Source organism: Ailuropoda melanoleuca, chromosome 13 (assembly GCF_002007445.2).
Source record: "Ailuropoda melanoleuca isolate Jingjing chromosome 13, ASM200744v2, whole genome shotgun sequence".
Taxonomy (NCBI): Eukaryota; Metazoa; Chordata; class Mammalia; order Carnivora; family Ursidae; genus Ailuropoda; species Ailuropoda melanoleuca.
The window spans coordinates 35,349,430-35,362,403 of record NC_048230.1 but is presented as its reverse complement, the minus strand read 5'-3'; the positions used below and the strand labels follow the sequence as shown (position 1 = coordinate 35,362,403).

Genomic DNA, 12,974 nt, shown 5'->3' with positions numbered 1-12,974 from the left:
TGTCATGGAAAAGAGAAGGTAATTAACATTTATTTTACCTTCTATGGACATGCCATTGTACTAGATGATTGACATACATTAATCTCATTGAATCCCACAGCCACCGGTTCAGATATTAGTAGTTTCAAAATAGTGAATTAGACTAGGTTTGGCCTTGAGGAACAGAAGATGAAAAATAGTCACTTGAATCATCATCAGCTCAAGATCGTTCAATCTTGCTACACTACCATTCTCTATACCTTGGTCCAAGATAATTGTTCCGGCTCCAGAAGGAGGGAAAAGAGAAGAGAAAAAGAATAGGGCCCCTCCTTCTGGGGGCCACATTAAATATGTCCACTGGGACCCATGCACTGCAAGGAAATCTTGGAAAGGTAGTCCTTTTCTAGATGGGTGTGAGCCTAGAAAAAACAATTGGCATATATACAGAGGTTTTATTTCTATAGAAGTAAGAAAGAAAACTACATATTTTGGGTGGTTAAATTATAGTATCTGCCCTGATAAAGCCAACATTCAAACACATATCTGCCAGACTTCAGAACACACACTTCAAAGCTGGTGGTCCATGGTCTCATCAATTCCTAGTCATCCCACTTTGCCGAGCCCCTTCTTTTTTCGTTGAATAGTGGATATTTCTTTAAACCTGTATGTTTCAGATGCATGTACACTTAGCATGTGAGAATATTTATGAGGTCAGAGATGCGGAAACCCCAAACTGTTTGATGTCTGAAAAACCTTGAGTTAATTTTATAAACATTTTTCATTTGTAACGCATGAGACCTCTCTTTGCTACGTTTTTTTAAAGTCACAAAATTAAAGAATCCAACAGTTTAGAGGTCCTCAAGTGGTCTCCCTTAGGATGAGAGAAACTGGTAATTGACTAAGAAATCCACACGAAACCTAAGTAATTGGCATTTTATTGTGAAGCTTTCATCTTTTTGTGGATTCTTTACAGCAAAGTAAAATAGCAAGATGTTCATGGTTCTCATCTGTGTTGTTCTAAATCACTATTTAGAAAAATTAAGATCAAAAAAGCAAAATCTGGTCAAAATTCCCCCAAGCCAGGAAATCCAGCAAAGCTATGCTTTCTCCTAGACTTAAAGGGCCTTGCAATTCTTGCAGGAAAGGTGTTAGACCAGTTTATCAGTGTCAACACAAAGAAATAGTGGTTCCACATGTGAACAGACCCATTGACATGGCTTAGATTGAGAACAAAATGGAGCTTGTGGCCAATGATATTGTTTTGGTGGTGACATTACTTAGGATGAGCTGCCTGGGAAGGATGAGAGACTAGATAACAAGCTTTAGGCTGTCTGTATCCCTCTGTCCATTGGCTTGTTTACTTCTTTGAAGGGTGACCTACGTGGGAAGTATCTTAAGATATCTCGTACAACATAAAATAAAACAAAAGGTGCTTATGGAGCCAGTCAACATGCAGACACTATTCATTGTGCAAATACCAATTAGTTTCCAGAACCTCAACTTGCAGAGGACACAACAAGCTCTTTCAAACGATACTGGAAATGACTGAGACCACTGAATTGATATTGTTTTGATGCTTTCGACATCCACTTTAATTACTAGTTGAAATTCAGCTGAATTTGGAAGTTTGCAGTAACTGGCAAATTAATAAGTTGAAGGCGAATATCTTTGCCTCTACCGACACCAAATCAAAGTTGCTGAGTGGAGGATTAATTCTACACATTTAAGCCGATGAGTCACCAAGGCCTCCAAGAGTGTTAGGGACATGGTAGACACTGAATAAATATTTGCTGAATTCAATAAGGGAAGTATTACCCTTTGTCTCTGGCAATCTGGGGATTCAATGATCATCACTGAGTTGAAAAGATAAAGCAATTGGAGGTACTTAAGGCAGGAGCCACAGAAAATAGGTATAAGAAACAGAGTCCCATATAAGCACACAGAAAAATCTCAAACAGGTACTTTGTCTCAGACTCATACATTTAATGAAGAAGCAAGTGCAGAGTTCTTCTGCAGTTCCCAGTACTAATGTCTCTTTGGGGGACATGTTAGCAGACCCTATTTGACTGGATTTCTACTCCAGTTTGGAAAAGAAATACTATAGAATTAGTCTGTAGTGGAATTATGTATATATAATTTTTTAAAAAATTATTTGAGATAGAGAAAGCAAGTACACAGGAGCAGGGGCGGGGAGGGGCAGAGGGAGAGGGAGAAGCAGACTCCCCTTTGAGCAGGGGGCCCAATGTGGGGCTCGATCCCAGGACCCTGGGATCACAACCTGAGCTGAAGGCAGATGCATAACAGACTGAGCCATCCAGGTGCCCCTATGTAATTTTATTTTCAAGTTACACTTTCTGTAAAATTCACTCTCTGTGGCATAAATTCTATGGGATTTGATGCACAGTAGTTTCAGCTCTCCCCCAAATTCTCTCACAGTGTCCCTTTGTAGTCACTTCCTCCCCACTCACAACCCCAGGCAACCACTGATCTCTTCTTCCTTATAATTTCACCTTTTCCAAAATGGCATATTAATCCAATCACACAGTACGTGCCTTTTGGGTCTGGCTTCCTTCACACAGGAAACCAGATTTGAGACTCATCCCTATCGTGGAGTAAATCAACTTAATTGCTTGAATGTACCACCCCATTTGCTTATCCAGTCACTAAATGAGAAACCACTGGATTCCATCCAGGTTTTGGTGATTACGAATAAAGCTGCTATCCCCATTCATGTGTAGGTTTTTATGGAAACCAAAGTTTTCATTAAATAAGGAGCAAAATGGCTGGGTCATACAGTAAGTGTGTGTTTAACTTTATAAGAAACTGCCAACCTATTCCCCAAAGTGACTGTATCATTTTGCATTCCCACTGGCAATACAGTATGTTGCTACCGTCCCACAGCCTCACCATGCTTCGATAGTATCAGTTTTTGTTTGTGTGCTTCTTTGTTTGTTTGAGCATTCTAAAAAGCAGAGTCATGAGGGTATTTCTTTAGATAATTTCAAATAAAAATACGTTGGCTGATTCTCAGATATCTTGCAAGATCATCCAGGCTTGGATTCTGTCAGAAAGCACATCTCAAAGACACGTCTCAAATGGCTAGAAAGAACTCCCTAATTATGGTTGTAGTTTTACCCTGAACTGTACTCCAGCCAGGACATTTAGAAATACTTCCGCATTTTAGTGACAAGTCCAAATAGCACTTGACTGATGATCAAAATCAAGGATCTGGTTCTCGAATGGTCAAGTACCATCTCTTTGCCCTTTGGCATAGCTCTGAACCTCGTCTCCTATTTGCAAATACATCCTTTTGTTATCAGGGACATTAGGAAGGTCCGCCGATTGTTCTTGGGAAAACTAGTCCATTATTTGAAAAAAATAAACTCCAAGTTACCTTCCTGTTCATTGTGGTATTCTCTTAATATATGACGAACAGCAACATTGAAAATGAGAATGGTTGAAGGCTTTAAGAAAATGGAACATTTTTAAGTGCCAAGCGTGATCACAAGGCATTTAGGGCATTTAAATTTCCATCCAACACAATTCACTTAATACTACATAGTCAATGCCACATGAATTACCCTTCAGTTCTTTCTCATGTAAGGCCTATCTCAATTAGGTCGTTTTCCCCCAGCTTTGAACTTTTAAGGCAAAAGAGAAAGATAAAATCTGTGGGTTACTTTTGTAACAAGTTATGTTCTTTCTCAATGAATTTTCCATGACATCTGTTTAGGAAAATCTCAGAATATACCAAAATGAGATAATGATGGGGTTTTATATTTATCAAAGGCTGCCTTACCCCCATGCACAAATAAGCTAACTCCCCATTGCACGGAAGGACACTTTTGCATGCCCAGAGGCACAGTTAGTGAAAGGGGGAAACTAAGAAAGGGAAGCTGGTTCTGGGGAAAAAGACCTCCCTGCATCCTCCCCAAAAGCTGGATCCATCTGAACTTGGCATTTCTGACGCTGCCATCAAAGTGGATAGCCATCGCTCTTCTGTGGATAGACAGGCGCCCTTTAGCTCTTTCTACTTACTTGCCTTTCTTGTTCTGTTTCCAGGTTGGCCTTGAAAATAAATTTTAGGATAGTTCTTGATGAGGAGGTATTCTCGAGGAGGACTCGTGATTCAGAACGATGGGACTGTTCTTTTGACTCTTTCGTGGTTGGTCTCAAGTAGGAGCTGATTTGGGTGGAGTTCATCTCCATCAGGGAGAATGTGCTGAGAACCGTTGAAGTCAAGAGTGCATCCTGGGGGAAAAATAGTCATGATCAGATGTGTGCTTTGCTCCCTAGATGTTTTCAGATGCTACTTGATTGATTATTGTGATGATTAAGAGCGAGAACATCCATTTCCACCTTTATGGTCACCGTAACAGGACATTATTTGATCTTAATTTTAAGTGCAAGTGCTGGAAATGCAGGTTGATAGTTGTGGCCACGGGACATATTTTGAGATATTTATGTGTGTCTTTCTCTCACCTCTGCTTAAGAAGAGATTATATCTAGGATTAATTTGAGGCTGTCCAGTGCCTCTTGAGAATTGAGTGCATTTCTTCCCCCTCAACCTCTTCTCCATTCGTGAAGGTATTCCTTGGTGCTGTCCTCTTCTCAATCTATCCACATGCCAGCCATCCGAATGACTACTAGACTAACCTGTCTAAAATTCTACTTCAACAGGCTATTTTCCAATCCAAAAAACCCAAATAGGTCCACGTGAATGTCCAGTCAAGTCCAGTGTCGTAAGACCTTTTCTCAAGGCTCAATGCAGATGGACCTGTACTTTTTTTTTCTAATTGAAGTATAGTTGAAACACAATATTACATTTGTTTCAGGTGTACAACATAGTTATTCAACAACTCTATACCTTATGCGGCACTCGCCACAAGCACGGCTACCATCTGTCACCATACAACTCTATTAGAGTATCACTGAGTATATTCCCTGAGCTGTACCTTGTATCCCCAACCTGTATTTTATCAAGACCTGTATTTGCATCTTGCCATTTCCTTATATACACCCATACACCCTACACGCCTACTATATGTTTGCTTTCAAACCCCCAGAATGGCTTATCTTTGGATACCACGCCTTTGTCCATATTCTCTCCATCTTGAATTTTTGTTCAACGTATTCACCTGTTGAAGTCTAATCTTTCTTTTTTGAATTCATTGTCAACTTTGGTGAATATCAGGATAAACTAAAATGATGAATTTAAAAACTGTACTTCCTTGTCCAATCTCAGAATTGTGATTGAATCGATCTGTGACAGAACCTAAGAATCTATATTTTTAACAAGTTCACCCAACTTATTCTCATACAGATGACCTTGGAATCAAAGAAACTCTGAGAAAATTATAAAGCTCTGAAAAAAATAGAATACAGAAAGACTTCTGTGATGGCACTTATAGAAAATATTTTACTTTCATTGGAATCCATTAAGCATCCTGATTCTATCTATAAAGGAGTTGGTCTTCCATCACCCAGCAGCCTGAATTAGCATCCTGATTCCAACCCTACCTACTTATGTGGCCTGGGGCAAATCACTTAATGTCTTAGACACCCCTTTCTAATACGCAGAATGAATCAAATAATAGCATCTATCTAATAACATTGCTTTGACTTATGAGAAGAAGTGCGCCCAGGTTCTGGCACAGAGTAAATAATTACACATTAGTGAGTATTGTATTCCTTACACGGTTCCTTGATCGCAATGACTTTTTATGGCTTTGGATTTTGGTCCCCACCTCCCTTTTCACTCACTGCTAAGCATCAGGTTTTTTGCGAACATGGCCTCTCTCTTTAATAGATCATAGGTCCCTTAAAAAAAAAAAGTTCAATAACTATGTTACTTTGTTCTGCTTTTATTACACACCTAACTCCCTGAATAGAGCAAATGTTCAATAAATATTCTGAATGGAATGGGTTCATTCAGTTTTATGAAAATGAGCTATTAGACATAAGTGTATTTTGAGCAAGTTAAAATACAAGTACACGTTAGAGAATTTGAAGCACACATAGTAACCATCACAGTTACTATGATGGTGACACAGTTTTCCACTGTCAGTTGGTGGCAGAGCTGGGACTGAAAGACAAGTCTCTAGATCCTGGTCCCAGTACCTCTGCCACAATTGCCAGCAGTGTCTTCCAACCAAGAGTTCAAAAGTCAGATTGAAACGTTTGTCATTGTCCTCTGAAGATGTTCATACATAGACTAGGATGTGTACATTTTCTCTTCTGGGTAACGAACTGAGTTACAGTAGAAGTAAGTAGACACATGGATTCCCTATGGGAAACTTTACGGGAAATTATATAAGGCCAAGTATATAGAGTACAGCTTAAAACAAAGGATGTCTATGAAGAGCACCCGAGCCAGGTTCCTTACTCCTTTAAAGCTCAGATTTGCTTTGTCAATAGAGTAGCAGATTTTTAGTCTTGACATGCTGTGCCCTACTTTCCTAGTCGTACAGGAAGTAGACTAAGAAAAAGAAACTCTATGGGGCCCATGAGCTGGCAAACAAACAAACAACATGACTCTATGTCTAGAAATGGGTTTCCAACTCTAAAGTCTTTGGTCCATCCAGGATATCTTGTGTCTGTAATGTCAAAACTAATATGAGAAAAGAATGTAGACAAAACCCAGAAGTCTGGCAACGGCTCATTTCCTATTTCAAGCTATGATAATTCCTATCTGCGTGATTAAAACAAATTTTTGAGAACTCTCAGTGATATCTCATTGATCAGACACCACTAAGCAAATATTGACACCAGAAATGATGAAACAGTCCCATGATCTAGCCATAACAACCCTTCAGAATTATTGATTCAATCCCACGGCATTTCCCAATTTTCATCCACAATGCACTATTGGATATCCAGCCAAAGTTCCTTTTAATTATCTTTAAAAATCAAACACTTCATACTTCCTAGAGTGTTTATCCCACAATCTCACATACTTGTACTTAGATTTTCCTTGTAGAGGGCTTGCTTTTTAAAAACGTTAGCTTTATCTGATATGCATACTTATTTTACTTTCTTCTACCATGTTATAATATTCTCATTTAATATTACAAACTCTGTTGCTGCATTGTTGCTTTTTCCACCAAAGAGAGATGTGGATTATGACATCATGAAACATAGCAATCGGCACGGAGATTCTGTTACAAAGATACATGGCTTGCATTTTCCCAATTATATATACCTGTCGCCTCAGAAAGGGTGAGAGAGAATGCAGGGAGTCAATGTCCTATCTCTTCTGGAACAGCCAATATTTATCATGTCAGGCCTCTGGGCAGATTTTTCAGCAAATACGGATCATTGTCTTGACTCTCCTTACTGGGGGAACTCTAGAAGGCAGAAGAAGCCCCTCAAGAAACACTGAATTATCAAATGGGAAAATGACTGCATTCACTGGCAAAGAGGCCTTTTTTTCTCATTCTTTCCACAATAATTTTTTGATTACCCCTTATACACAAACCCCTGTGTTCATAAAACTTAAATGCTTTGGGGGATATATCTGCCAGAGTCCCAGTGAGAAAAAATGTCACACTCAATTTATGGTAATTTGAGAAGGATTTATTAGCAAAGTTGTAGGGAAGGTTCAGAGAAAACACACACACACACACACACATGCACACACACACACACACACACACACACACACACACACACACACATGATAGTGCCCCAGGGCTAGTAACATCCAAACTGTTATTATCTATGCCTAAACGGATGAAGGATGAGAAAAGTTATGGAATACTGGCAGGAGCACCATGCAGAGGGACAGCCAGAAGAAGAGGATGATGCCAGGGTGTGGAGGGAGAGAGGGACACAGGCAGCCTAGACTGATCCTGTAGAGAGGGCACTCAGGGATAGATAAAGTGAGCACACTCTTCTCTTCACTCTTACTGTGGTCTTCCATTGGCTGAACACAACTGGAGTTCAAAAGACTTGATAGAATTTATACAGGCCATCTTCCCAGGGTGCAGAGCAGCATGGAGGATGGATCTTGACTGTCGAAGGGGGCCACAAGACAACTGGGCCGAGTGGCCACTTTCACGGTGCCTACCCACTCTCACTGAAATGAAAACTTTATTTTGTTGTAAGGAGAATAGTAAGGTCAGACACCCAGTTTGGGTTTATGAATAGAATACTCTGCATATTTGGCACTTTGCGGGGATGTGACATATTCTATTTTTGTATTATGGGTTAGTTTCTATGGTAAGATCTTCTAGAAAAAGGGGGAGGGGAGAACAGTGCCTAAAGTCTGTATTCTGTGAACTGAAAAAAGCTCAGATGTGTATAGTTAACACTTAGAGATGTAAAAATGAAGAGTTTGGTGGACAGAGTCTAAGGCAGCCTCATAATCCTTGCTTTTAGGTATAAAATCTGCTTCCCTTGAGTACGGGCAGGAACTGTGACTTACTTCTAACCATAGAAAATGCAGAACATGGCTGTCATTCTTATGTCAATTATGACGAAGGGGATGAGGTCACTGCCATGACTGCATTATATAAAACTGCCCTGCTGGCAGACTTTTGCTAAAGACTTTCCCACTTGCTGGTTTGGGAGGAGTAGTTCTGTAAAAGGACACATAGCAAGAACCACGGAGATCTCTTGGAGCTAAGAGCAGCCTCTGGCAAATAGCCAGTGAGCTGCAAAGGACCTTGGTCCTCCAAGCACGAAGAGATGAGTTCTGCCAACAACACAAGTGAGTTTGAGAGCGGACCCATCCCTAGTCAAGGCTCCAGATGAGAACTCAGCCCTGGCTGACACCTTGATGGTAGCTTTCCAGAGAACCCAGCTAAGTAAGCCATGCCAAGACTCCTGAAACATAGAACCTGTGAGATAATAGATGGATAAGAATTGTGGCCATTTGTTATGCAGTGATAGAAGACCAATATAAATAGGTATTTCATTTTTCCATATTTTATTATCTATTAACTCCTTATATTACTCTCCCAAATTCCCTACAACTTGAGTCTTGTGGCTCGGTCATTATTTTAATCAACATCAATGTAGGTTTTACCATTTATAAGCTATTCTTGTAAGTATCAAATCAACTGTTCATTGGAGTAAGCCAATGCTATTAGTCTCAGATAAGAGACAAGGAAACGGAGTCTAAGAGGTATGAACTGACTTACCCAAGGTTAACCAACTACTAAATGGCAAATTTGGGTTTTGGTCCCAGGACCTTGGCTATAAATCCCAGATTATCCTACCCTATCACTGCCCCTTCCTTATTTCAGCCTTAGATAATTAAAGCATAGTGCAAATAGGGCCAGTTATATTCATTCTGTTCCCCATGATGGCAAAATGCCTTCCCTCTACCTCAAAAATGCATGTATTACTGGCCCAAGAGTAAAAATGTATGCCAGCAGGAATAAGCCTACGGAAAATTCAAAGGCCTCCTTCTGCTGAGCTAATCATGGCTCAGTAGCGGGGCATCCTTATCTAAAATCAGGTTTTAAATTGCAGATAGGAGTGTTATTATCATCAGCAGCAAAGGCATAAGGCCAACACTTTAAAATACGTTTTACAATGTCTACCCAGGCTTCACTTTTTTTTAAATAGTTGAAAATAAAAGGGTTTTGGCAAAATACTTTATGATAAGGCTCAAACTCTAAACCTTAGTAGTAACCCAAGCAGATGGCAATATTAACAAATTGATTTTTTTAAAAAACTATTCTCTGTTGAGAGAAATATTTGGAAGTGAGGCAAAAGACTTACAATTTACCTCTTTGTGAATGGCCAATGGTGGAATACTATCTGTGAGGTCTGTTGCTGGTTTGATCCAAAGGCCAACAAATGGGGCACAAGGCAATCTCTTTTGAAATGGAGCAGAGCATTTTCTACAGTGGAGATCAAAGGCACTAGTACAACAAGTCATCAAAGTGGGCACCTGTAATAATATAAATGAGTGATTAAAGTGGTCCCACCCTTGTGTTTCACATTAGTCCGTTTGAATAGTGGTCATTAACATTTTCCCCCACATTTGTCTCTTTACTTAAACCTATTAGTATCACTGAAGCTGTAGGAGCTTAAGAATAATTTTATAACAAATAAAGGATTGTTTAATGTTTGCCAAACATTTAATAAGCTTCTAGAAAATATCCTGTGTTCGTTCAGCTCAGAATTTGGCCCAAGATGAGAGGGTTTTGTATGATTGTTGGTTGCTTATTTTTCTGAACCTACATTTTAAATGACAGCAGGTTTGGAAATAAATGTGATTCAACCTTGGAATGCTCTTGCTATGTGTCTGCGTGTCTTTTATCAGAGCCCTTGATTAGAAGGAGAAGAGAAAGGAGTCTTTTTTTGTTCCATTTCTCCCTGTTATTATATTCATTATGAATCTTTCCCTTTCTTTCCGCCAATTAGGACCTGTCCCAATATGGCGGGACCTCCAGAGTACTAGTGCTGCCTCACATGCGTGACTCTTTCCAGAAATCACTTGGCTTGAAATTCAATCCCCCCCACTTTTTTTTAAATAAGGAAACAGTTCCACTGAATTCCAAAGCATTTATATTTAGAGTTTGTATGACTTAAGGATTTAGTACCAAGAGAAAACGAGAAAGGTCCCATTTTCACCCTCCCTTAAACAAACAGCCTCACTGGGTGTCAAAATATTTGAAATAATTAGCCCTTGCATCTTGTCCAACAGGGAAGCTTCTTACATCAGTGTCAGTTCAGGAGGATAAAGCAGATGGTATGGACTTGGATTCTAATCCTGACTCCACCAGTTACTAGCTCTATGGGTTTCAATATATCAAATAACCTCTTCAAGACTATTTCCTAATCTGTAAGAGGCACACTAATCATGGCTTCTTGGGGCCAATGAAAAGGTTGGAGGAATAGTATCCACACCCCCAACCCCAATCTGGAACATGGGGAGTTATTTAAAAGTGCTATTATTTCAAGAATGAGAACTTCACGCTTTCTTGTGATTGCCTTTTTCAATCGCTCCAACAACTCTCTTTGGTTTGCTTTCATTATTGCTTGATTGGCTCCATGATAAACATGGAGGGGGGTTCCTGTCTACATAGTATCAAAGGAGATGTAAAGAGCTGAAGAAGGACCAGCTTATTCTGGTCATCTATTTGCTTTGAAACATAGGTGTATCTTTATTGGTCTCCCCACATTTACCTTCAAAATAATATTGAGGGTCGCTATCAGAGTAGAGGGTCAAGTTGATATACAACTTTGTGCATCCTTTTTTTTTTAAGATTTTTTTTTTATTTTTAAGTAATCTCTACACCCAACTTGGGGCTCATACTCACGACCCCGAGATCAAGAGCCACACATTCTTCTGATGAGCCAGCCAAACGCTCCTAACTTTGTTCATTCTTGAAGAGTGTTTCTACAAATCATTTGGTACATAAAGCATTGGTGCATTTTTGTTCAGGAAATTAATAAATAACTGAAATGGTCACATTTAATTAATAATTTTGGTGCCTGGTACATTAAATCATTACGTCTTTTATTAAAAGTATTTTACAATTAATCATGTACATTTAAATTAAATGCCCTAGCTTTCTTTTTTATTATTCAAAGGTCAACAAGTTGGCAATCTGAGAACATTTCTGCTGACCCCTTGCAATTTAGGAAGAAGTGACATCTCTACATTATTGTTTCTTCTAATGAATGAACCTGTTATACTTTTCCATTCATTTATATCTTCTTTATTATCTTTCAATGAAATTTTAAATTTTGCTCTTAAACATTATTTTGTTTATTCTTGGAAACATTATATATTTTTTTAAATCATAAGATAATCTTGGTTAAATAGACTTTTGATTTTGGAATAATTTTAGATTTACAGAAAAGTTGCAAAGATAGTACAGAGAGTTCTCATAAACCTCACAGTTTCAGTGCCCATAAAGTTATCATCTTACATTACTCTGGTACATTTGTCAAAATGAAGGAATCAACATTGGAACATTACTATTAACTAAACTCCAACTGTATTCAGGTTTCAGCCGCTATTTGTTTTTGCTATTAATGTCCTTGTTCTGTTCTAGGATCTCATCCAGGATAACACTGCATTTGGTTGTCATATCCCCTTACTCTCCTCTGGTCTATGACAGTTTCTCAGCTTTTCTTCGTTTTTTATGACCTTGAGAGTTTTGAGAAGTATTGGTCAAGTATTTTGTAGAATGTTCTAGAGTTTAGCTTCACCTGATGTTTCTTATCATAACTGGACCTGGGCTATGGGGTTTAGAAAGAATATCACAGAAATAAAAACGTACCCTTATCACCAAGTAATATCATTGGGTCTGTGAATTCCACATGACATCACCATAATGTTAATCTTGATCATCTGGCCAAGGAAATGCACATTAGTATTTTTTCCTCTCATACTCTATTCTTTAGAAATCAGTCTGTAAGATTCACCTCCTGGAGGGGAGAGTATCTACATGTGATATTTGGAATTATTTTGTAAGGAAAATTTTGTCTTTTCTCCATTTATTTTTCTCCATCATTGATTTATATTAGTATGGATTCATGTACATTTATTTTATGCTCTGGGCTATAATTCAACATTATGTTACATATTTTGTGGCTCTACTTATTCCAACTTTGGCCATTAACTATATGATCATTGGCTTTTTTTAAGTTGTTTTTATGGATGTGTAGTCATATTTCATTGAGATTTAATTTGCACTTTGCTAATAGCAATAATGACAAACATCCCTTCATGTCCTTATTTGCTAGCTTTATTTCCTTTTTGATAAAATTTCTCTTCATTTCATTTGTACATTTTCTAAGTGAATTGTATTTATTTTTAATGTTGGGGTTTAAGAATTTTTTTAATATATTCTAAATACAAGTCCTATGTTGGATATTGGGGTTTAAAATTTTTTTTTTTTTTTTTTTTTGGAGAGAGAGAGAAAGAAAGAGGGAGAGAGCATGGGGAAGGCGGAGAGGGAGAGGAAGAGAGAGAATCTCAAGCAGGCTCCATGCTCAGCAGCACAGAGCCAGGTGCCAGGCTCGATCTC

At 38.6% G+C, this 12,974-nt stretch overlaps 1 long non-coding RNA gene across 1 annotated transcript in view; it reads right to left on the bottom strand.

The window, feature by feature from the left end:
• LOC109490392 overlaps positions 1–12,974 on the bottom strand; it is a 54,888-nt gene that overhangs the window by 19,970 nt on the left and 21,944 nt on the right. Inside the window, exon 3 of the long non-coding RNA XR_002143717.2 lies at positions 4,018–4,230. This is a non-coding gene — a long non-coding RNA (uncharacterized LOC109490392). The remainder of the gene's footprint in view (positions 1–4,017; positions 4,231–12,974) is intronic.